Source organism: Microcebus murinus, chromosome 13, assembly GCF_040939455.1.
Source record: "Microcebus murinus isolate Inina chromosome 13, M.murinus_Inina_mat1.0, whole genome shotgun sequence".
Taxonomy (NCBI): domain Eukaryota; kingdom Metazoa; phylum Chordata; class Mammalia; order Primates; family Cheirogaleidae; genus Microcebus; species Microcebus murinus.
The window spans coordinates 58,262,375-58,288,666 of NC_134116.1; the positions used below are offsets into that span (position 1 = coordinate 58,262,375).

General features: G+C 38.0%; 1 pseudogene; it reads right to left on the reverse strand.

Moving 5' to 3' along the window:
* Positions 1-23,442: 23,442 nt before the first annotated feature.
* On the reverse strand, positions 23,443-23,481 carry LOC142875309 (uncharacterized; annotated as a pseudogene).
* Between the last annotated feature and the right edge of the window lie 2,811 nt (positions 23,482-26,292).

Genomic DNA, 26,292 nt, shown 5'->3' on the forward strand with positions numbered 1-26,292 from the left:
CCTTTCTTTCTCAGCTGTAACTATAGATGCATCTAATTATTTATTTGTTCAAATGCTCTTTCCTCCTAATTGATGCTAAGCATCTATGGCAGAAGACACATAGTAGATATTGAAATATCTAGGGAAAGAAGAAAGGAAGGAAAAAGGAAAAAAAGGAAGAAAGAAAGTTATTTTTTAAAAGGGAAAGATTGTGTTTGTGTGTGTGTGTGTGTGTGTGTGTGTGTGTGTGTGTGTGTGTGTTTTTGAGACAGAGTCTTGCTTTGTTGCCCAGGCTAGAGTGAGTGTCATGGTGTCAGCCTAGCTCACAGCAACCTCAAACTCCTGGGCTCAAGCAATTCTACTGTCTCAGCCTCCCAAGTAGCTGGGACTACAGGCATGTGCCACCATGCCCAGCTAATTTTTTCTATATATATTAGTTGGCCAATTAATTTCTTTCTATTTATAGTAGAGACAGGGTCTCACTCTTGCTCAGGCTAGTTTCGAACTCCTAATCTTGAGCAATCCACACACCTCGGCCTCCCAGAGTGCTAGGATTACAGGCGTGAGCCACCGTGCTCGGCCGTGTGTGTTTGTTTATGTGTATGCAATTTCAAACTCTTATCATATTAAAAACAAAATGGAAATGGTTAATAAATGTTAAAAAAAAACTGCCCAGAAATATATAGCAACTAAATTGGGTAAAGATGATAAAATGGAACATATGGATAGTTTATTTAGTACCAGTCACTCTTGCATGCTATTTCACTTAATTCTTGTGACAATCCTGCAGAGAGAGGCATTATTCCCATTTTATATATAAATGAACTGAGCTTTAGAGATATTAAGTGGCTGACTAATATTGCTCAGGCCATGGTGGCATTTAAACGTGGATTGAAAACTGAAGCTCCTTTCATGAACTCTTGGGCACTCTGGCTATTGTGTGGAAACATCCAGGGCACTGTGTACATTTTTTCCTTTTCAGAAAACTCAGCATTGTGCTCCTCAGGCTTTTATCTTAAAACATAACACTTACCTAGCTATCTAAAAGTGGCTTTTGTGAAAGGTAATTTAGCAAGATGTTTTGTTTATGGAAGGGGAGAGAAACAAACCAATCAGCGTATAAAGATGTTCCTCCTTGAGAATAGAAGTAGAGGAGTAATAGATGGGATGTTAATTGAGGCAGATGCCTGTGAGGATAATTTGAAGTAATCTGCGAGCAATGAAATGAAATGAGGACTGTTCCCCTCCTCACACATCGCCCACCTAATGTGCTTGCTTTCTTGCACTTGCAAGATGAGCAAAAACCCCACAAGGCAAAGCTCTTTGTTCTGTCCAAAAAGAGATTCCTACAACCGACCAATAATTCAAAGTTCTTAACTCTTCCATGCCATAAAGTAAACAGTGTATAAAATATACCCGACTTCATTGTCATCAACGTTTTTCAACATGCATCAAATATCCACAATGTTTAGTGTGTTAGGAGCCAGCAGTGAACACACACCTAGTGTGAAGGCAAGATTAAAAAATTCAAATTTTATATATATATATATATATATATATATATATATATATAGAGAGAGAGAGAGAGAGAGAGAGAGAGAATGACGAGAAGTCATGATTTATATAAATAGAATACTGCTATGAATTCAGAGGACAGAAATATGTCAGCATTTGAGTTCTCTGTTACCCTTTCCATTCCATTCTAAATAATTCCCTATTATACTACACTAATTATTAATAACATTATCATCTGATTTCCCTTATTTCGAAATGCTAGGATAGTCTAATTTTTTCAACATAATTTTTTTATCTTGTGTTTTCAGCATAAAATAGTTTATACTTTCTATTTTTCTTTGCTAAACATTAAAAGTAAATGTTGGCCTGTTGCCTTGCACTGAAACTCAGGGAGTACATGTGCAACACTTGGGAAGGCTATACCGATCTGATTTGTTAACTGATGCTAATGAGGTAATTTGAGGTTCAAAAAATTCTGCATTTACTTACTTAAAGCAATTCTCCCTGGCTTTTCATATAGTCTCAAATTATTAATAAAATTTTTAGTTAAAAATTTACTTTCAAAGTTTATTAATGAAAAAGTTACTTTTCAATTTCTAAATAACTAAATATTAGAAACAGATTGCCTCAGAAGCAAGCCTTGCATTTCGGCTCTATCCATTGCTGTTTAACATTTCATTGGGGTTTATAGTTCTCCGCAGAGATAAATAAGAAACCTTAAGAACAGATTCTGCCTCCAAGAAAGCTGTAGCAGACTGTATCTTCCAAAGATATTTGCACCGATACATGTATGCTTTTTCCCTCCCTCTGAGAGCTGGGACTGGGTGTCTTTATTCTTTGAATTTGGGTAGAGCCTTGTGACATTCTGACCAACAGGTCAATTTCGGAATGTTATTTGACTTCCGAATGTAGGGCATAATAGTGATACAGTGTTTGTATTGCTTTCTCTCTGTCTCTCTCTCTCCCTCAGATGCTTGTTCTTGAAATTCAGCCACTTTGCTATTGAAGAAGCTCAAACTAGTCCATGCAGAGAAACTGCACGAAGAGACCCATAGGTAGAGGAACTGAGGCCCGCAGCCACCAGTCACCAGCCCCCCCACTGCCCTAGCCCACACCAAGTGGGGGAGAAATGAACCCTGGCCAGGCTGCAAATTCATGAGCAAAATGATTATTAGGATTGTTCCCGGCTAAGTTTTATTATGGTTTATTGCACAGTCATAGTGACTACTACAATAGCATCACTCATTAAGAAATTTCTTCAAAATAATTGAATAAAAGCCAAGGCAAATTCACTTTTCTTTAAACACAAAGAAAACCAAGTCTTTGAAATTTGATGATTCTCCAGCTCCCACTAGAATTCATAGGCAAATAGGAATTACCGTTGGAGATTAGCATCATAAGATGATCCGGCTCAGGACTGTTTTCTAATAATGATAAAGAGATAATTTGGTAAGAAAAGTAACATTTGTTTTTTTCAAACAACTTCAAACATTTGGTCTAAAACATTTTAGTTTACCTGCCAACTTCTTATTGATGAACGTATCTTAAGCTTTTAAAAAACTTTTACTTATACTCTTAGCCTGAAACACTTCTTAGATTAATAAATTTCAAAAATATAAATTTGAACTATAAATGGTATGTACTAGTTTTTATGTTATTTGATTTGGTTGACTAGTTTACTTTGACCCTATCCATATCAGTCTCAGTTTTGGTCTCCTGCATTTCCTATTTCTAAGAGCCTGATCTGTTATTCTGTTATCAGATAGTGTTTTATAATTCTCCTCATCAAATTAAGCATCATCTCTGAACTCTTCCAGCTCTGTCAGGTTTTTCTTAAGATCCAATTACTGGAATTTCATATGATTTTTCACTTCCCATTCAAACACATATTTATTGAATGCCAACAATGTGTCAAGCACTTTGTAGGAACATAACAGTTAACAAAAACAGACAAGGTCTCTGGTCTGATAAAACTGACCATCTATTTATAGTTGAGAAAAACATGAATTAGATAATAACATACATATTTAATTTCAAACCATGATAAGACCCATGACAGGAAAGTACAGACAGCTATGAGATGATGTAACAGGAAGATTTTGTACTTACTGCCTGTTTATTCAACAGGTTGGATGAATTAAAGTGCAAGTAGAGAACAGCTTTTTTCTTCCTCAGCACTCTCTTTAAACCTGCGCTGCTAAATTGCTCTTCCTTGACCCTGGTTATAATTTTGGACAGACTCCAGTGCTTTTCTAATCATTTTCAGATATTAACTAATACAGTAATCTAATATCACAACCTTAATTTCTCATGTGTTTTAAGGCCTTTCCAGCTTACTTAGTTCCCAGAAACCTGTAGAGCGGAGGGAAGACTGGGACTTTCCTTCTCATTTCCTTTTCCACCTCCTCTTCCGTGGCTAGAGGACATTTTTATGCTCTTTGGGTTTGGACCCTATTGAGAGAGGGCAAAGAATTCCTTTTTCTGTTTTTCTTCCATTGCTCTTTTGGGTAATGTCTACTACTTTGTGGTGTAAGGCTGTGGGAATCGGGCAGATGAATATTCCCAGGAAACAGTGGACAGGGACTTCTAGAATTATTCCTGTTATACCTTGATTATAGCCCACGTACTACCTTTTCTGCCATATACCTAGTTTTGTGGAATCTTTACAAAACTTCACTCCAGTTCATTTTTGTTGATGTAACATTAAGCTGCCAGGAAGGATCTAATATTGTTTATTACATTGATGGCAATATCTTGGTATACTTCCTCATTTGGACAATTTATAAATAGGTTAAATAAAATGGGTACTAATTCCCGTGTCTTGACAAGCTCTATACTTATATTATTATATCCAACTTTTTGTGCTCTTAACTTCTCTCTCTCAATACATCCTTGTCCTAGACAAAACATTTTTTTCCAAACCAGCAATGACTGTTTTTTTAATTACTTTGGGGGTGGAAAAATTTTAACCTTTCTTTTTATACTCTAAATAATTTACATTAACTAGTTAACATGTTCCCCTTTCTTATTTATACTGTCAAGAAAAGCAAAGAGGTAGTCAAAGTTGTATTCCCTGTCTAGAAACCACATAGTTTTTCAATAGATAAGTTCTCAGTAATCCTACTTTTTTCTATTAGTCTACCCATTTGCTAATATTGAAAAGAGCTTATGCACTCTAAAATCCTAAGGTCCCATCTATTTTCTCTTCCATGAGCATGAGTCTCTCATTGGCAAACCACAGTCCTGGGGTATTGAAATCATTTGTAGCGAAGGTTGCAAGTTTTGGTCAATAGTTGCATAATTTCCCTGTTAACTTTGTTCCAACATGAATGAATGGAGTGAGCAGGGAGATTTTGGGGTGACAGATCTGGCTTTAGATGCTGGCTCCACCACTTGGACCTATCTGTACTGTAGGCACTCAATAATGGTGGCTATTATTCTTTTTTTCTACACTAAATACATAAAATAGCTCTAGAACATTCTGGATAATAATAATTTGAATTAGGAGTATGAACTTCTCTGATTCAAATGTCATTTTGGGAGAGGATACTATACTAAATTAATACTTAGTACCTCATTATCCTATTAGTGCTTATTTTAATGTTCCTAAATTAATAAGCCTGGACTTGCCCTTGGGTTTGAATAAATAAATAATAATAGTCACAACATATGGAGTGAGGGCCACTGCTTGAACTAAATCTGTAAGAAAGGCTGGCCATCTGGGATCTCCATGCATGTATTATACATGGGATCCACCTTGTCCAGGTATTTATCTCTAAAAACACCTAGAAGAATTGGAGCTTTATAAAAACAATATGAAAGATAATCATGAATTTATCCCATAAAAATGTACATTTTATGTTATTCTAGCATATTATTTATTTAAGAATGAAACAGTGAAACATGATAAGACAGCGTTCTGATAAATTTCACTTTTCCATCCCTTCTAACTGGGACCCATGTGCTTTTAAGAAGACTCTTCTCTTTGGTTTTATTGGATTTCTCTTCTTCTTGAGTCAACCATATTTTAGCAAACCTTTTCTGGTTCAGGTGTTACAAGTTTTTCAAGGCTGATGTAGTCACATAAGAATTTTTTCAATAAAATTCTTGAATAAGATTTTTTTACATCATCACACAGAAGGGGTTTTGCATCTTCCAGCATGCTCTACAAGTGGTTCATGCTAGCCATTCATCAATCAGCCCAGGAATGTCACAGCCCTACTGTCTACCTTGAGCATTTCTCTGTGATCAACCCTCTGCCCCTATGTGTCCTGCCTAAACTATGATGAGTGATGAGGCTCTTACCTCCTTTCCAGCATGAAAAATATTTTTATGGTTGAGGTTCTAAACTGAAAATAGATTCCTCTTTCAGTGGAAACATGAATGTGGTCATGCTTTCAGGTGAATTCTATTAAGGTTCAGTCCAGGTTGCTCGACTCATTTATACCCTCTGTAATGTGACTTGCATTATAAGGTTCAGTGTGCCCCAGAAAATATTTCTTGAAATGCTTATTGAAAAATAATTCCAAGGTGAGGTACACTGGGCAGCACTGCATTTCATACCATTCCCTTGGAAATCCTTACTGTACATTAGGGACTTATGGACTCTGGAAAGTCCTACGGTGAAGGCACTTGGCTTAACCTAACATTTCCCCAACTTAATTTGAACTGGCAATTTGATTTATTTTATTTTTGCAAAATACCTATTAACCTCTTTGGAGACTTATCTCCTGCAGGACACATTGCGAATGCTAGCGTAGGATTTTAAGGTAAAAAGCACTCTTATAAAAACATTCATCTAAATCTCATAACATTCCTGAGATGTATTCAGGGACAAGAATCTAATTTTACAGAAGACATTGATTCTTCAAGTAGTTAAGTAATAAACAGAGACAGTTTTCATGTAGCCAGCATCCGGTTAACTACTCTACAGGCTAAGAGAAGTGCTGATGTGGCATCATGTTTGTAAGAAATATTAATTGGTTTACTGAAAAAGAAAATATGCAATCTACTGGGATTGGTGTGGGTGTGTGTGTTTGTGTGTGCACGTGTGCCTGTACTTATTTCTGAGTTCATAGGCTTGCGTTTATCCCAACTAAGATTCTGAAAAGATGAAAATGGTAGAACTCAATGTATGGTTTGTTGCATGGGCAAGTTCACAAGTCCAATCCCCCAGACCTGTACTTTCAGAGCCTCCAACATCACAGAAGTTATTATGCTTTGTGGCTTGAGAAATAGGAGGTTTACTGGTTTGAGCACAAGCCCAGAAACACAGACTCTCTTGGTACCAATCCAGTACTCACAGTACTTAAGAAACTTTAAAGATAGAACCTCTCTCAATAATTTGGACACCAATCAGAGAAAACAAGCCATTGGCTTCTATTTCATTTTCTTTTGATGCATGAGAACTATGGTGCCATTGAATCCTGCATCCCTTACACAGGCAGTCCCAGTTGTTGGATGCAACCTCACCAGACATCCGTGGCAGAATTTTCCTTTGTGAAAAGCAAACACTGAAGGGACATGTGGTTTTCAAGGCTTTTCCATGTCAGTCAGCAATCAAAGTGCCTGACTTCCTGTTGAAACTTATTAATAGGCAAAAATCTTGTTAAGTTGGAAATTTCCTCCATGCAGTCTTTCCGGGGCTTCTGCTGATGGAACTTTAGCAATCCAATTGTCTTTTATGGCTTTAAGTGATCTTTTAGCACAGCTTCATTGCTTTCATAGCCAAAAGCTGTTGCGAATGGAGCTATTTTACCCAAACGCAAGTCTGATGAATAGGCTTACATGCCTATTATGTGGGAATTTTAGCAAGTAGAGTCATGTTTTCATTATTTCCGAACTTATTTGAATCTTTCATAGAAATGGAGGACTGAAGATTTCTGTGATATTTGTTTTTTTTTTTTTTTTCTTCACTAGATGAAAAGTACATTTATAGATCTGGAAGGTTCTGTTTAGAATCCAACTGAGCCTCATAAAACATCAGGTTAAACCCTGATTTAGTTTGGTCTTTGTGTCCAGTTATGTAATATGGAGAAGTGGAGTATATTGGTAGGGTAAGCTACAGTGTCCTAACATCAAAGCAATTGGCCAAATAAATGATCTGACAGATATTTTTTGAAAGAAGAGGGATTTTGTTTTGGTTATGATGCTATATATACCCATATGTTAATGCTAAAATGGACCCGAGGCCCCTCGACAATTCACTTGATATAAATGTGATTTATATCTAATTAGAATTAGATTTAATATGTGCCACAAATGTTTAGTGTTGTGTGGAAAGAGAGTCTTACTCAGAAAATGGACTTATGGAAAGTTACACAGTTATTAGGTGACAGAGTTAAATAAATCTCTTAATTCTCTGTTTAGTGTTTTTCCCACTCTGCCATCCTTCCGTCCTGTGTTGATGAAGCCCAGAAAGTGGGGGATAAGATGGGGGTGAGGAAAAGTGAATATAGCAGAAAGGAGATTGCTGTGTGGCTTGGAAAATACGTGGAGAATGAAAAATTGCAGTAACTGCACATGCTTTCTAGATTAAAAACACAAACACATCAGGATAATTGCGGGACACTAAGTTGCTTACACGGAGTGGACATTCAGATTAAATGTAGGGGTCTGCCCTTACCCAAGGGGGATACGTTCCAGGACCCCCAGTGGATGCCTGAAACAGTGGATATTCTGAACCCTTTATAGCTTATGTTTTTTTCCCATAAAAACATACCTATGATAGAGTTTAATTTATAAATTAGGCACAGAAGAGATTAACAATAACTAAAACAGTCACGCATCTCTTAAGGATGGGGATATGTTCACAGAAATGTGGTGTTAGGCGATTTCGTCTTTGTGTGAACACCATAGAGTGTTCTCATGTACGCGAACCCAGATGGTATAGTCCACTACACATGTAGCCTGTATGAGGTAGCTTATTTTCCTAGGCTACAAACCTGTACAGCATGTTACTGTGCTGAATATTATAGGCAATTGTAACACAATGGTATTTGTGTATCTAAACAATCTAAAATTAGAAAAGGTAAAGATATGGTATAAAAGATAAAAAGTGGTACTCCTGTGTAGGGCACTTACCATGAGTGAATCTTACAGGACTGAAAGTTGTTCTGGGTGAGTCAGTGAGTGAGTAGTAAGTGAATGTGAAGGTCTAGGATACCATCGTATAGTTCTGTAGACTTTATAAACACTGTACACTTAGGCTACACTCTATTTATTAAAAATTTTTTTTCTTCAACAATAAATTAACCTTAGCTTACTTGAACCTTTTTAAAATGTTTCTTTTTGATTCTTTTGTATTCATAATAGCACTTAGCTTAGAACACACACACATTGTATAAAAATATTTTCTTTCTTTAAATCCTTATTCTATTAGCTTTTTTACATTTTTAATTTTATTTTTACTTTTTAAATTTTTTGTTAAAAAACTAAGACACAAACATACACATTAGTCTAGGCCTACACAGGGTGAGGATTATCAAGATGTCCCTAGGTGGTAGGGTTTTTCAGATCCATTATAATCTTATGGGACCACTGTCATGTATGTGGTCCATCACTGACTGAAATGTCATTGTTATGACTGTAATAATATACATCAGTATATAGTTATATTAATAACAATATATTGTCATGAAACTTACGTAAATATGGTCTCTCTCTAAAATATCTCATTGTACTATAGTCACCTATACAGTCACCACAGGTAACTGAAACCATGGCAAGAAAATCATGAATAAAAGGAGAGGGACTATTGTGTAATGGTCCATATTTCCTTATCCACAAAACTATAATCAAAAGAGCTTTGAAAGTGAAAAAATTTTGTTGGTTTGCAGAAAATTCATTATCATTTGTCAGTTGATAACACTGGACCTGAACTGACATTAGAAAGGCTAATTATAGTCATAATTTTCCCTGTATGTGAATATGTATATTTTTGCTGTAGGGATATTAATATGGTTGAATTTGGGGTGCTGGCCCAGACCCCCTAAAGATGTTCCATAAGTACTCTATTACCTTTCTAAAATTTGAAAAACTCTGTAGTTTTGAAATGCATCTGGTCCCAGGGTTTTGAATAAAGAATTATAAACCGTCTTTATAAATTAATTGTTTTCACAAAAAAATTATACATGGTTATTATAATTAGTCAAGAAATATAGAAAAATAAGTGGAAGAAAGTTAAAAATTATTCTAAATCCTACCACCCAAAAATAATTACCATCTACATCTGGCGAACATTATCTGTGTTATTTCTCTATGCATTTATACAAATATCAAGATGATTAGGCATAATTTTCTAAAATAAGATCATGCTAGATAGTAGGAAGAAATATTTCTTCATCATGAGAGCTGTTAGTTTCTGAAGTATTTCTGCAAGTTTAAAGGAAGATAATGAAAAACAACATAAGATTAGAGTAATGATGTGTGTATTTAGTTATACTTTTTCCATTTTAGGCAGTATCAGTTGCCTTCCTACCATCAATATAAGAAAATTAATCCTCTTACACTCACCCTAGCCCCTCTTTTCTCAACTTTCCAATTTTTACATGGACATTCTGTTCTGTCCTCATAATTCCCTCCACTTTATAAATTCACTAACTTTTCAAAGATTCAAGACCATTTTAAGAACATTTTGCTATGTCTTGATTCTATGTACCATGTTTTCTGTTATTATTTTTAGAAACATCAGTTGGACAGTGTTGGAACTGCTTTGTCTTTAATATCTATAACTGTATTTCTAATCACTTTCCCTGTCTGTATATTATTTTATATGATTTTCTCTTATTTTTCAAACATATTGCTGACTCTTCTCAGTTATTTATTCTGCTGGTTGTTTCTCATATGGTTTTCAGGTCTGTAACAGTTATTCTTTTTCTCTTCTATTTCTTTCCTGAGTTTTGGCCACTTTCTTTTTATCTTCTACTGTTTTATCATCCCTTCCTTGAGTTTTTACAACTTTTCTTTATGCTGTCTTTTAAGAAAAAAGGATGGTGTCTTAAATTCCTTTTAAACAAATCATTTGTCCCAAATCCATGCATTCTTTACCTTCACAAACTCCAGGCTGTTCTTAGGGCAACCATCTGCGCTTTTTGCACAAGTTCTTACCTTTAGACTATCACACTAATGGTTGAGTGGTTGTATTTATAACCCACGAACTTCTGGGCACATACGCCAAGCTGCTTCAGTGATTACCTGGAAGCACCTCTCATTTGGCTTGAGCTGACAGAAGGAAGTCCCGCTTCTCCATGGTGGCAGAGTGAGGGTGACAGTGTGAATGTGCAGGTTGAGGAAAGGAAAATACCATGAATGTCCATCATCTTCTTCCAGAGACATCCTTTCCTCGCACTTGAATTTCAACCTGTTTATCCCTCTGTGGTGGATGTTGGGTGAATAGAAGTAAATACAATTTTCTGCCACATCTTTGCAAATTCTCCATTGGTCACTTAGCACCTCACTTTGGGAATATTGGGGGAGCTTGGCTGTTTGAGGTCTCAAAGCTTCCCATTTTGTTATTATATTACACTCACTTTCAGAAAAATCTCTTTCATGCCTGAGGTCTGAAGAAGTTTCTGTCAACTTTCTGCATGCTTCCTCATTTTGGTCCAAATTTCATGGCATTTGGCAAATATTCATTATGGCCTGTGGTTTGGTGTTGTAAGCCATTTTTTTTTTTTTTTTTTTGGAAAAAGGAAATAGTGATTTGAATCTACCTTTTCATTCTTTTTGTTGTTTTTGATGGGTTTCAAGGGAAGGGAGAGTAGAAAACACTCTGTCATTTTAATCAGAAGCCTGTAAGTATATTTTACAGTGGACTTATTGCATATATATTCCCTGAGGTGTCTCAATGGAAGACAATCCCAGAGGTGCATTAAAATATGATCAATGGTGCTGTTTTTTTTTTTTTTTTTTTTTTTTTTTTTTTTTATTTTTATTTTTTTTTTTTTTATTTTTTTTATTTTGGCATATTATGGGGGTACAGATTTTAAGGTTTCAATAAATGCCCATTCCCCCCCTCCCCCCAAAAGTCTGAGTCTCCATCATGACCATCCCCCAGATGGTGCACATCTCACTCACTATGTATGTATATACCCGCCCCCCTCCCCCCTCCCACCTGCCCAATACCCTATTACTGTAGCACCTATGTGTCTACTTAGGTGCTACTCAGTTAATACCAGTTTGCTGGAGAATATATCTGGTGCTTGTTTTTCCATTCTTGGGATACTTCACTTAGTAGTATGGGTTCCAGCTCTAACCAGGAAAATATAAGGTGTGCTATATCACCATTGTTTCTTAGAGCTGAATAGTACTCCATGGTGGACATATACCACATTTTATTAATCCATTCTTTGATTGATGGGCACTTGGGCTGTTTCCACAGCCTTGCAATTATGAATTGTGCTGCTATAAACATTCGAGTGCAGGTGTCTTTTTTGTAGAGTGTCACTGGATCATTTGGGTAGATGCCCAGCAATGGGATTGCTGGATCAAATGGTAGATTCACTTGTATCGCTTTAAGGTATCTCCATATTGCTTTCCACAGAGGTTGAACTAGTTTGCAGTCCCACCAGCAGTGTAGGAGTGTTCCTCTCTCTCCGCAACCACGCCAGCATTTATTGTTTGGAGATTTTTTGATAAAGGCCATTCTCACTGGGGTTAAGTGATATCTCATTGTGGTTTTGATTTGCATTTCCCTGATGATTAGAGATGTTGAGCATTTCTTCATATGTTTGTTGGCCATTCTTCTGTCTTCTTTAGAAAAATTTCTGTTCAAGTCCTTTGCCCACTTTTTAATGGGGTTATTTGATTTTTTCTTCCTAATTTTCGTGAGTTCTAAGTATATTCTAGTTATCAGTCCCTTATCGGATGCATAGGATGCAAAAATTTTCTCCCATTCTGTAGGCTGTCTGTTTACTTTCATGACTATTTCTTTGGCTGTGCAGAAGCTTTGTAGTTTGATCATGTCCCATTTATTTATTTTTGTTGCTGCTGTGATTGCCTTTGGGGACTTCTTCATAAACTCTTTGCCCAGGCCGATGTCTAGGAGAGTGTTTCCAACTTTTTCCTCTAGAGTTCTAATAGTTTCATATCTTAGGTTTAAGTCTGTTATCCAGCGTGAGTTGGTTTTTGTGAGAGGTGAAAGGTGTGGGTCCTGTTTTAGCCTTCTACAGGTGGCTATCCAGTTTTCCCAGCACCATTTATTGAAGAGGGATTCTTTTCCCCAGCGTATGTTTTTGTCTGCTTTGTCAAAGATGAGATGGCTATATGAGGATGGTTTTATATCAGGATTCTCACATCTGTTCCACTGGTCAATATTCCTGTTTTTGTGCCAATACCATATTGTTTTAATTACTACAGCTTTGTAGTATAGTTTGATATCTGGCATATTAATGCCTCCCATTTTGTTTTTGTTGCCTAGAATTGCTCTTGATATTCGGGGTCTTCTTTGGTTCCATACGAAGCGTAAAATTATTTTTTCTATATCTGTGAAGAATGCTGATGGGATTTTAATAGGTATTGCATTGAATCTGTAGATCAGTTTGGGTAGTATAGACATTTTGATGATATTGAGTCTGCCGATCCACGAGCATGGTATGGATTTCCATCTGTTTACATCCTCTGCTATTTCCTTCCTCAGTGTTTCATAGTTCTCCCTGTAGAGGTCTTTTACCTCTTTGGTTAAATATATTCCTAGGTACTTTAATTTCTTTGTTGCTATTGTGAAGGGAATTGAGTCTTTGATTTGGTTCTCAATTAGATTGTTGTTGGCGTATATGAATGCCTCTGATTTCTGTGTATTAATTTTGTATCCTGAGACTTTACTAAATTCATTGATCAGTTCCAGGAGTTTCTTGGTTGAATCCTTGGGGTTTTCTAGATACAATATCATATCATCAGCAAACAGTGAAAGTTTGATCTCTTCTGCCCCTATTTGGATACCTTTGATTCCATTTTCTTGTCTGATTGCTGTAGCCAAGACTTCCAGCACTATGTTGAACAGAAGTGGAGATAGTGGGCAGCCTTGTCTGGTTCCAGTTCTAAGTGGGAATGATTTCAATCTTTCCCCATTCAGTATGATGTTGGCTATGGGTCTGTCATATATGGCTTGTATCATTTTTAGGTATGTCCCTTCTATGCCTATTTTCTTAAGTGTTCGTATCATGAAAGGGTGTTGAATTTTGTCAAAAGCTTTTTCTGCATCTATTGAAAGAATCATGTGGTCTTTGTTTTTGCTTCTGTTTATGTGGTGAATTGCATTTATAGATTTACGTATGTTGAACCATCCCTGCATCCCTGGGATGAAGCCCACTTGGTCGTGGTGGATTATTTTTTTGATAAGTGTCTGTATTCGGTTAGCTAAGATTTTGTTGAAAATTTTTGCATCTATATTCATTAGGGATATTGGTCTGTAGTTTTCTTTTTTTGTTGCATCCTTTCCTGGTTTTGGTATCAGGGTAATATTCGCTTCATAAAAGGTGTCGGGGAGGTTTCCGTTCTTCTCGATGTTGTGGAATAGTTTCTGCAAGATAGGTACTAGTTCTTCTTTGTAAGTATGGTAAAATTCAGGTGTGAAGCCATCTGGACCGGGACTTTTCTTTTTAGGGAGATTTTTAATTGCTGTTTCTATTTCAGCTGTTGAGATTGGTCTGTTCAGGGAATCTATTTCTTCCTGGTTGAGCCTAGGGAGGCTGTGTGTTTCTAGAAATTTGTCCATTTCCTCCACATTTTCCAGTTTGTGTGCATAAAGATTTTTGTAGTATTCATAAATTGTATCTTGTATCTCTTTGGGATCAGTTGTGATATCTCCTTTTTTATTCCTGATGGAGCTTATTAGAGATTTCTCTTTTCTGCTTTTCGTTAGCTTAGCCAACGGCGTGTCAATCTTGTTTATTTTTTCAAAGAACCAACTTTTTGTTTTATTAATCTCCTGAATAGCTTTCCTGTTTTCAATTTCGTTTAGTTCTGATTTGATCTTGTTGATTTCACTTCTTCTGCTGGGTTTGGGGTTGGTCTGTTCTTCTTTTTCCAGCTCTTTGAGTCGTTTCATTAGATTGTCTATTTGTGATCTTCTTGCCTTTTGGTTATAGGCATTTATGGAGATAAACTTTCCTCTCAGAACTGCTTTAGCTGTGTCCCAGAGGAGTTGATAACTTGTCTCTCCATTGTCGTTTTCTTCATAGAAGTTTTTTATTTCCGTCTTGATTTCTTCATTTACGAAGTAATCATTTAGTAGGAGGTTGTTTAATTTCCACGTTTTTGTGTAGAAATGTGAGTTTCTGTTAGGGTTGATTTCTAGTTTTATTCCACTGTGATCTGAGAAGGTACATGGTATGATTTCTATTTTTTTAAATTTCTTGAGATTTTCTTTGTGTCCTAGGATATGGTCAATCTTAGAGAATGTCCCGTGAGCTGATGAGAAGAACGTATATTCAGTGGATTTTGGGTAGAATGTTCTGTAGATGTCTGTCAGACCCAATTGTTCTAGAGTTTTGTTTAAGTCCATTATTTCTTTATTAATTTTCTGTTTGGAGGATCTGTCTCGTGCCGTCAGTGGGGTGTTGAAATCCCCGGCGATTATGGAGTTGCTATTAATCCATTTGCTTAGCTCCAGTAAGGTTTGCTTTATGAATCTGGGTGCACCTAAGTTGGGTGCATATATATTTAAAATTGTTATCTCTTCTTGTTGGACTGTGCCCTTCACCATTATATAATGACCCTCTTTGTCTTTTACTACTTTTGTTGGTTTAAAAACTAAATCGTCTGAAATTAGAACTGCCACACCAGCCTTCTTTTGGCTTCTGTTTGCTTGGAATATTGATCTCCACCCTTTTATTTTTAGTCTATGTGCATCCTTGCAGGTTAAATGTGTTTCCTGAAGACAGCATATACTTGGCCTGTATTTTCTTATCCATTCAGCCAGCCTATGTCTCTTGAGTGGAGAGTTTAAGCCATTCACATTTATTGAGAGAACTGATAGGTAAGGTAGATTACTGATCATTCTGTTGGGTTGGATGTTGTTGCTATGATTTGTGTCTTGAGCCATTGTAATATCTGGCCTTTAATATCTTTGGGTTTTGGTTGTTTTTATATCCGTGGATTATTATTATGATGTTCCGTGCATAATGCTGTTTTAAGTACTTCTTGTAGGGTTGGTCTTGTCTTGGTGAATTCTCTGAGCCTTTGCTTGTCTGCGAATGTTTTTATTTCTCCTTCATATATGAAGCTTAGTTTTGCAGGGAATAATATTCTAGGCTGGGCATTGTTTTGTTTCAAAAGAGTGAGAATGGGGCCCCAGTCTCTCCTTGCTTGTAAAGTCTCATTAGAGAAGTCTGATGTTATTCGAATTGGCTTTCCCTTGTATGTCACTTGCTTCTTTTGTCTTACAGCTCTTAGAAGGGCCTCTTTAGTTGATACTTTGGTCAGTCTGATGACTGCATGACGTGACGTCTTCCTGTTTGCATTGAATCTCCCAGGGGTCCTCTGGGCTTCTTGAACTTGTATATCGAGATTTTGAGCAAGACCTGGGAAATTTTCCTCTATTATATCTTCAAAAAGCTTGTCCAGCCCTTGAGTGCTGTCTTCCTCCCCTTCGGCTAAACCTATGACCCTCACGTTAGGTTTTTTCACATAATCCCACAGCTCTTGTAGACTTTGATCTTTTCTCTTGTTTCTCTGCTGTATTTCTGTGACTGATTTATTTAATTGGAAGGTGTTATCTTCAAGCTCTGAGATTCTTTCTTCTGCTTGATCCACCCTGTTCTTGAGACTTTCCACAGTATTTTGTAGTTCTCTGAGTTGATTCTTCATCTCCAGGACTTCGGTTAAAGTTTTCTTCACTGTGTCAATCTCTTTGTTGAACCTTTGTTCCATTTCTTGGAGGTTTTTTGTGTTTTCTTGGTGTTGGTTATTGAGTTGTTGTTGCAGCTGGGTGAGTGTTCTTATGATCCACATACGAAATTCCTTTTCTGTCATATTGGTTGCCTGATTTTGGTCGGTGTCCGTTTCTAGGGGGCTGGTGCTCCTCCTTGGGGGTGTGTTTTCCGTTTGGTTCTTCATATTTCCTGAGTTCTTTCGCTGATTTCTTCCCATGTCGATCAGTTGTTGTTTCTTTCCTTAGGTTATTGTTTGGGTATTCACACACCTTGTTTAGTTTCTGAGGCGTTAGGTGGTGCCTGTGGGTGAAATTGGACCACTCCCTGTATATTGAGTCAGTGGGTGCCGTGGAAAGGCTGTGCAAGATGCTGTCCCTGTCAGTAGGTGGCGTTTGCTTGGAGGAACAGGCTATGGTGTTGATTTTGAGTCCTGTTATCAGCTCTCGTTCTGGGCGGAGCTGGGTTGGGTAAGCCTGCCCTCAGGCCGTTAGCAGGGGTCAAAGTTCTGTTCTCTGCTGTCAGGGCGGGGCTGGGATGGTCCCGCTCAGCCAGAAAGTCTGGGTGTGGGGGTGGGGCTGTCTGAGACCCACAGTCTGCAGCAGGCCTCGCTTCTTTCCACCCTCCCCAACTCCGCAGCTACTCCTGAGCCTCTGCCAGCAGGCCAGACCACAAGCCACCAGGCCTCCCCGGACTGTGATGCCGGCGGGGAGGTTCCCTGCACAGGAACGCCACCTGGGTTGGGCGCACGGCCTCCTCCTGGGACGTTCCGCCCGATCCGCCCCTGGAGGCACACAGACCTCTAGGACGCCGATCCGCCCCTGGAGGCACACAGACCTCAGTAGGCTGTTCACGTATAATCCTTCTGTGCCCCGGGCAATGCTAGCCCTCGGTGCAGGGGATCTGGTCTGCAGGTCCGACCTCTGGGTCCCAGAGTTCAAACTGTATTCCCACCAGGGAGAGGGTTTCCGGTCCTAATTCACCCACAGGGAGCCCAAGCTGGGTCTATGTCTCTCAGCCTCTGAGTCGGCACCGTTTTCCTGGGAACAAGGTGCCAGCAGCACCTGGGAGGGCGGGCGGGGTCCCAAACGGGAAGGTCCCGTTCCCTGGAGGTGCCTCCGGCTGGTGGCTGTATTGTCTCTCTGGGCAGCTGCGGGTAGGGTCGGCGGAGGGGGGGAGGAGGCAATATGGCGCCTGCCGCGCGGCTCTCCGTGCACACGGAGGTGCCCGGAGGAAGTTGGGAACCTGGTGCCACGTCTGTTACAGGCTCACCGTTGGCAGGCGGCGGCAGTCTCTGGGCTGATGTCCGCAGGTCTCTCCACCGGCTGGGGAGCCCACCAGCAGTCCCGAATGCAGGGGAGGGGAAATAGCAAATCCACCTACCCTTGCCGCTGGTCTCCGGGCTGCTCCGGTGGTCTCAGCCTCCAGTTCTCCTCCGCAGCCTCCTCCCGTGGAGTCTCCCGGGGTCTCAGGTACCCCTCCTTCCGGCCCTTGTCCGCTGTATGCTCGTCTTCTTGCTTCTTTTCTCTAGTTTCTGCTAGAATCGGTCTTTTCTGCAGAGACCCTCTGTCTGGCGGTGTTATTCGTCCGCCATCTTGCTCCGCCCCCAATGGTGCTGTTTTGTAATTAAGTTCCTTTTGTTTTAGGCCATAACACAATAGGTGGCTTACTTAATACTCATCCCCTGTTCCCCATGTGTCTCATACTCCATATGGTTTTCACTAGCAGCAGAGAGTAAGAAAGAGATCCATACACTAATGAAAGCAGGATGATTTGGTATACAACCTTGTACTCAAATTGTTTCTTGATAATTAAACAGGTATTTAAATGTCTATTCTTTGTTAAATCTATGGTCCTCTTTTCTCTCTGGGGCCCATGGAATAGTATAATTTACCTTCCACTTATTCTTCTCTAAGTTTTAGTAAATAATTTAAATATTGTATGGCTCAATTAGATATATGGATGTTTTAGTAAATCATGTCCAAAATTGAACTCCAAATATTGCCCCTAAACCTCACTGTCTCATTTGCTCCAACCTAAAATTTTGGTGTATTCTTCTCATTTTCCTCACTACACTCACTGGTTCATCAGCAATTTCTGTTGTCTCCATCTTCATGAGTGAAGTAGTTTCCTAGGGCTGCCATAACAAAGTATCACAGACTGGGTGGTATAAAATAAAAGAAATTTATTCTTTTAGAGTTCTGGAAGCTATAAGTCTGAGATCAAAGTGTTGGCAGACCGATGCTCCCTCTTTTGGATCTAGAGAAGAATCTATCCTTGCTTCTTTATAGCTTTTGTTGGTTGCAGGCAATCCTTGGTGTTCTTGGCTTATAGATGCATCACTCCAATCTCTGCATTCCTATTTGCACGGCCTTCCTAGAAGGGCAACAGCCACTACCCAAAATTATGATTCTCTGCCCTGACACTTCCAATCATTCAGATTGTTTTTCCCTACTTTATTTTTGTTTGTAGTACTAGTGCTGCCTAAGATATATAGTACTTATTTATATTTAAATAATATAAGTACTTATTTATACTTAAATAATATAAGTACTTATTTATAGCTATTTTTCTTTTTTATTTCAGAATATTACAGGGGTACAAATGTGTTGGTTACATGGATTGCTTTTGTACTGCTTGAGTTAAAGTTTTTAAGTGTGCCCATCATACAGAACAGAGAATCCAGATATAAAATCATCCACATATTGCCATCTGATCTTTGACAAAGTAAACAGCATTATACACTGGAGAAAAAAATCCTTGTCCATAAATGGTTCTGGGAAAACTGGATAGCTAATGTAGAAGATTGAAACAGGATCCATATCTCTCACCACTCACAAAAACTAATTCAAGATGGTTCACAGACTTAAATCTAAGATATGAAATCATAAGAATTCTAGAAGAAAATTTTGGAAAAAACTCTTCTAGATATCATCCTAGGCAAAGAATTTATGAAGAAGACCCCAAGGGCAATCACAGCAACAACAAAAATAAATAAATGGGACTTGACTAATTTAAAAAGCTTCTGCACAGAGAAGAAAACAATCAACAGAGCAAATAGACAGCCTACAGAATGGGAGAAAATATTCACATATGATACATCCAATAAGTGGTTAATAACAAGATTCTACAAAGAACTCAAGCAAATTAGCAAGAAAAAAAATCAAACAACTCCATTATGAAGTGGGAAAAAGACAAGAAAAGAAGCCTTTCAAAAGAAGATAGACTAATGGGCAATAAACATAAGTACTCATATTCTTTAAAATACATATATATAATCTTCTTTATTACCTGTCTGCACTACTGAAATACAAGCTCCCATGGGGGACTAACTGTGATCTATTTGTTCACTGTTGTATTGGTAGTGTCTAGAAGAGCACTTGGTACATAGTAAGTGCTCAATGGCTATGTCCAAAATGAATGAATGACTACATCATATATATAAATGTTATCAATCATATGTGTGGCAACAGAGAGTGGTTGAAAAGCACACTCCTACATATCACACTTTGTGAATGGTGCAATAGATATTGATTTATTGTCAAAGCCCCTTTGAAATTGCCAGTCAGCTCCCATGTTTGCTCAGGGATATCCTTTCACCTCTCTCTCAAGATAACCTCTTCTGTAGGGCTCTGTGGGAACGTGGAAGTGGATCAAGGGCCAAGTCCTTTTTTGATCACACTAGTGAACAGCTTTTTCTTTGAAAAGGAGGGAAATGAGTGTGATGGGGAACATCTTTTTTTTCCTCCAGGATAGCCAGTTGCATTTTCAGAAGGGTAGCTAGGAATCTCTTCCCAAAGGAAGTACAGTCACCCCAGAATTTGGTTCATCATCTTCGGGTATCTAGAAGACCTATGATAGCAGTAGACACAGGTTGGCATTCCTTGATAAGTAAAGGAAAGAAGTTGCTAGTGGTTACATGTAATTTACTTCTGGATTTCTCAAGGGCAGGATTAAGGAGGAGAAAACAAGATCAATTAGATAAGAGGGTGAATTAGCCATTTAATCAAGCACCTAAGCTATGGAGCACACAGCTCTCTAAGAGGCGCCATTATCCTTAATGGAGTTCTTTAGAGGATCTTCAATTTTTCTAATGAAGACAGAAAGCCCATCTTTAGTAAAGTGCTTCTCTTTGCTTGTTTGACCACAGGATTATCTATTTCATTCCATCTCTTAGGGAGTGGATGCTGTCCCCGTTGGTTCTTCATAGAATTATAAGGAGAGAGAATCTGTCCAAATTATTTAATCAAATTATTCTTGTGGCCAATATGAATGCTTAAATATTCACACTAAATGCTTATGCTTCTAATGATATATCTAAAATTACTCCTTCATTGATAAGATACACAAGCAAAAATGCTATTAGGCAAAATGTTGAATGAACTCAAACCATTTAGGAAGTTTTCATGGCAATTCTTGAATTTACTTAATCTCCAGTGAGCAGTCTAAAAAAAATAGGATTTAATCTTCACTACTACTACCCTGAAACAGCAAAGGGAAACAAGATGTGGCAAACAAGGAGAGGGAAATCTTTTTGGTCTTTGGAGTCCTTATGGCACAAAATTTTATGATTTTTATTTGGTTTCTGCACTTCTCAATTTTGAAAGGAGAAACATTTGAATACATTTGGGAAGAGTGGTGCTATGTATTTCATATAGGTTAGCTAAAATGGTCTTGAAGACATTGACTAATTAGAATTACAGTTTAGTTACAGCCAGGTTTCTGAGGTATACTTTAAATACAGTATATATTGTGTTCAGTTTTATGAATTTTGACACATGCAAATGTCACATCACCACCACACCACAGGAAAGATATAGAATGTTCCCATCACCCTCCAAAATTCTCTCTTGTCTCTTTAGAGTCAAACTTTTCTTTCCACTTTCAGACCCTAGCAACCATTGATCTGTTTCTTCTCCTTGTAGTTTCACCTTTTCCAGCATGTCATACAAATGGCAACGTAGCCTTTTAAGTCTGATTCTTTCACTTGCTATATAATACATTTAAAATTCACCCATGTGGTTGCTTGTGTCAGTAGTGGATCCCTTTTTATTACTTAGGAGTATTTCATTTTATGTACATACCAAAGTTTTGTTGTTCATTCACCAGTTGATGGACATTTTGGTGTATACAGTTTCTTTGAGATTATGATAAAAGCCACTATAAACAAGTGTATACAGGGATTTTTTTGTATACACATGTTTTCATTACTCTCAGCTAGGAGTGAGATTGCTGGATTACATGCTAAGTGCATGTTTAACTTTATAGGAAACTGCTAAACTGTTTTGCCAAGAGGCTATGCTATTTTGCACTCCCACCAGCAATGTGTGAGTGTTCCAGTTGCTCTGCATCCTCACTAGCATTTAATATTATCATTTAAAAATTCTTTTAGCCATCTAGTAGGTGTGTAGTTATGTCTTATTATGGTTTTAATTTGCATTTTAGTGTTGACGAATGGTGTTGATCATCTTTTCGTGTGATTGGGTACAATCTGTGTATCTTATTTTGTGAGGTGATTGTTTAAATCTTTTGCTCATTTTTATTGGGGTGTTTTTTCATATTATTGAATGGTGAGAGTTCTTTATATATTCCACATACCAGTTGTTCTGGTAACTTTATGGAGATTAATGGTCCCTCTATTGAAAATCTGGTTCAGATGTTGAGATTGGTGATGCCACTTTTGCACTAAGAGGGTGGGGAAAAGTTTTTATCATCCACATAATGAGGATTTCTGGAGACAGAAGGGCAGACTCCCAAGCAGATGCAAAAAAATAGTTTAGAAGAGCTAAAGGGAGACTGAGGTAGGGGCTTTTGGCATAAGAGAGTTGGCTATGGAGAGGGTTCCCATGCCCAGGGATGGGAGCATGTGAGCTTGACATTGTCACCAGTGCCATGGGAGGAGCACCTGGGCTCTCTCATCAGCTCACACAGAGTAGGCAGAGAGGAAGAGAGAGTGGTGGGCTTGAAAGCCGTCAGCAACCAGACACTAGAAATGAGTCTGACCCTTTATTGTATAAAACTTTTATCAAGTATACTCACATTTTTAATATCAAAAGCAACAACTTGATCACTTTTAATGAAGAAGATGTATCAAGTCCATAGATTATGCCTTCTCTTAAATATACTTCAAAATCTTTAAAAAATTATCATTTGGAAATATATTATTCAGGTCTTTTCTAAGGGAAATGTCCGTTCTATAAACTAGATTCAGGTCCTATGAAAAATTAGCTGTGAATATAAGCAATAAAGCATAGATAATGATGAGGATTATGGAATCTCTTTCCCTTTTGAGAACAAAACTCTTTCCAACTGACCACTGTAATCACACCACCAATCACACCCTGCTGAATGGCTCTGTCCCAGGCTCTGCTTTTTAGCCAAGGTTTGGGATCCGACTGGTTATGTGGCTGACTGTGAAGCAGTGGGTTATAGGAGAAAAGTTCCTTCTGGATGATTATAATTCAATTGCAAAAGTATTAGCTGGGCATGGTGGCTCACACCTATAATCCCAGCAACTCGAGCAGCAGAGGTGAGAGGATAGTTTGAGGCCAGGAGTTTGAAACCAGCTAAGGCAACATAGTTACACCCCATCTCTTAAAAAAAAAAAAAAAGGAAAATTAGTTGAGTATGGTGGTGCACACCTGTAGTCCCAGCTACTCAGGAGGCAAAGAGAGTTTGAGCCTGGGATGTTTGAGGCTGCAGAGAGCTATGATTGTACCACTGCACTCAAGCCTGGGAAGCAGAGCAAGACCTTGTCTCAAAAATAAAGCAAAACACAAAATATCATGTACATTTTCTTCATTTTTCAAAAAATGAGTCAAGCACCTACTATGTACCAGGTACTTGTAGGATCTGGAGAGTTAAGTAAAATACAGTTAGGGCTGTCAAGAAATTCAAAGTTTATTGAAAGTGAGAAACCTGAAAAAATAGCAGAATCAAATTATCATTGAAGCAGCTTGAGATTTACTTTGAAAGGAGTAAAAACAAAATAGTAGCCTGGCCAGTTATCCTTAAACTTCACTCCACACTGAACAACTGTTTTTTTGCTGGAGGGTGGAGGGGTTCAGGGAGATAAAATTTGTTTAGCTAGACAAATTCTAAAAGAGCTATAACACTCAAATTAAAAAATTTTTATAGGAAAATGCAATGGAATATATTCACACCTCTTTCTCAGAAATATGCAAGCTGGCATGGTATTTGGGAATCTTGTTTTCAACAGATATCTCTAACCAATCTAACGATGCTTATTCTACATACTGATGAAATTCAATCTTTGAAACAGATAAAATGTGTTTTTATATATCTCACCATATTACAAATTATAAAAGTAACATTTTTGTCAATTTCTTTCTCATGTTTGTGCCTAAACCCCTTTTCTTTTCCTGGGTGATGTGAAGGTAGCTATTTTATGATCAATGCCACAGGGGAAATACAGGAGAAACAAAAACAGTGGCTTTCTTATTTATTAGTTTGTAGTCATGGCTGGATCAAGACATACAGGTACTCTGAGCAAATTCATAGTTAGGAACATCAAGCATGCTCATAACATGTCATCCTTCAAACTTATCATCTTTTTAAAAAATACTTATTTTTAGGAGGGAGGAGTAGAAAAATAAGATTGCTGGTAACTGTGATTAGCATCTTCCCTCTGGTTTAGAGCAATCGTTTGCAAAGCATGGTGTCCAAATCAACAGAATCAGCATCTCCTGAAAACCTGTTAGAAATTCAGATTCCTGGGCCTCATCCCAGACCTACTAAGTCAGAAACTCTGAAAGTGAGGCCTAGTGATATGATTTAACAAGTCTTCCAGGAGATTCTGATGTATGTTGAAGTTCGAAAAGCATTAGTTTGAAAGAATTCAGCTCTGGCACAAACTCATGTTCCCCATTCAGAAATCACAAAGTCTTACCTACAAGGGCCATCTGCCTACAGATCTTATTAGGTGATGCAGCAAGCATCTATTGTTACCCACGTATGTGCTTGCTGGGGGGTGGGGGGCACGCTTTACCCCTCTCCTTTTCTCTGTTCCCACCACTACTGCTCTATCGGAACACATTCCATTAACCCTCCCTGAGAGGAATTTTGCTAAATACAAAAACTTTTCTATTCTGTTCCATTTCAGTGATGTCTGAATATTTGTGAGATATTGGAATCTTCTATGTGACAAAGTGGCGACTCTAATGAGCTGTTCAGAAATCTCCTAGGGTGGTCGTGGGGAGGACTACTAATACAACTATTAGTCTGTTTGTTTATTATTTCTCCCCCAGAAGTAGTTATAAATTTTGCAGTAGAGTTACTGCTCCTTGGAGAAAACCAGAGACTTAGATCACAGATTGTAATACAGCTATGGGTGAAGTTTTTTTTCTGTAGATAATAAGTTTTCATTATAGTTTACGTCAAAATAAAGATATTATGATGACATATTACATACTTCATACACTTGGATGAAGAAGGAGGAAGAGGAAGAGGAGAAAGGCGGGGAGAAGGAAGAGGAGAACATACATACAATGCTTTGGGCCAGGTACTGTGCTGAGTACTTTGCATATATTGTCTTCAAGACAAATTTATGGGACAGGGATTGTTATTCTCCCTATTTTGCAGAAGAGAAAATCGAAGTATTGAGAGACTGACAAACATGAAAATGGTTCCCTAGTCACACACACAGGGAAGGTTGCCTCTAAACTCAGGCAGTCTAACTCTAACTTAGCTGTGTTCTTAGACTAATGTGGTCTAATTTAGCTGTATTCTCAAACTCCATGTTTTGATGAATTATTGGTAATGAATATTGACTGCTCTTAGGTTTAAGAAAAACACTCATGTTTTAAAAAATATCAACACCAAACTGATAAATTTAGGGGGAAAAAACCCATAAAGTGGGCCCAAGGAAAGATATTAACGTTTTTGTTGGATCAAGGGCAACCCCAAGCCTATGTCAGTTACAAAATCATTCTCAGATTCTCCAATACACTTTGATCTTTTATTTATTTAAATTATAGCTCAAATCACACGATTTAACATCTGGTCATATGATCTTCCCAATGATTACTTTGTTCACGATCATTCTATATGTGCTTGATTCACCTTGTACTCACCTGAAAGCTTCTAATGCATTATAATATTGTCTTGTTCTTTTTAACAACAGACATGTTTAAAAACTTGTTGAGTATGCGACCTGGCTAGGTGTTGGGGTTTGCAAAGATGAATAGACTTGAGTGGTTCTTGTCCTCAAAGATCTCACAAGTAAGCACGTATGCAATTAGTTTAAAACTACCCATTAAGTTCTCTTTATAGAAGTATAAAACAGTTGTTATATGGCCTAGAGCAGAAAGCATGATTCATTTCGCTAGTGAGAGTATAGGAAATGCTTCACAGAAGGTGACATATGAGCTGGGCCTTAAATAATGATATGATAACAAAAATGTCTTTAGCTACTATGTATTGAGTCCTTACTAAACACCATGGATATAGACTTTTCATATGTTATCTTATTTGGCCATGATAGAAATTCTATGAGGTATATATGTTTATTCCCATTTTACAGATAAGAAAACTGAGGCACAGAGTAAATCAATTTGTGAAATGTCACCTGGCAAGAAAGGTGACATTTGGGCAGAAGGGATTGGATTCTGATTCCAAAGCACGTGTTCTTAATCTCGACATAATTTTCACAGTGGACAAGTCAAGAGGGCATTCCAGGTAGTAGGTAAGTCATGAAAAATGGACAGCTGCTTGGAAGGACATGGTATGTTGAAGAAAAGATGAGTACTCTGATGGGCCTACAACATGGGGTGTGTGGTAGAGTGGTGGGTGACCTATGAGACTAGAGTGATTAGTTGGGATCCGGTTGTAAGGATCTCTTAATGCCACGTAAGGATTCTAGCATTCAAATTATGAGAATGGCAGGGATAGTGAAGAGGGGGCTGGGAGA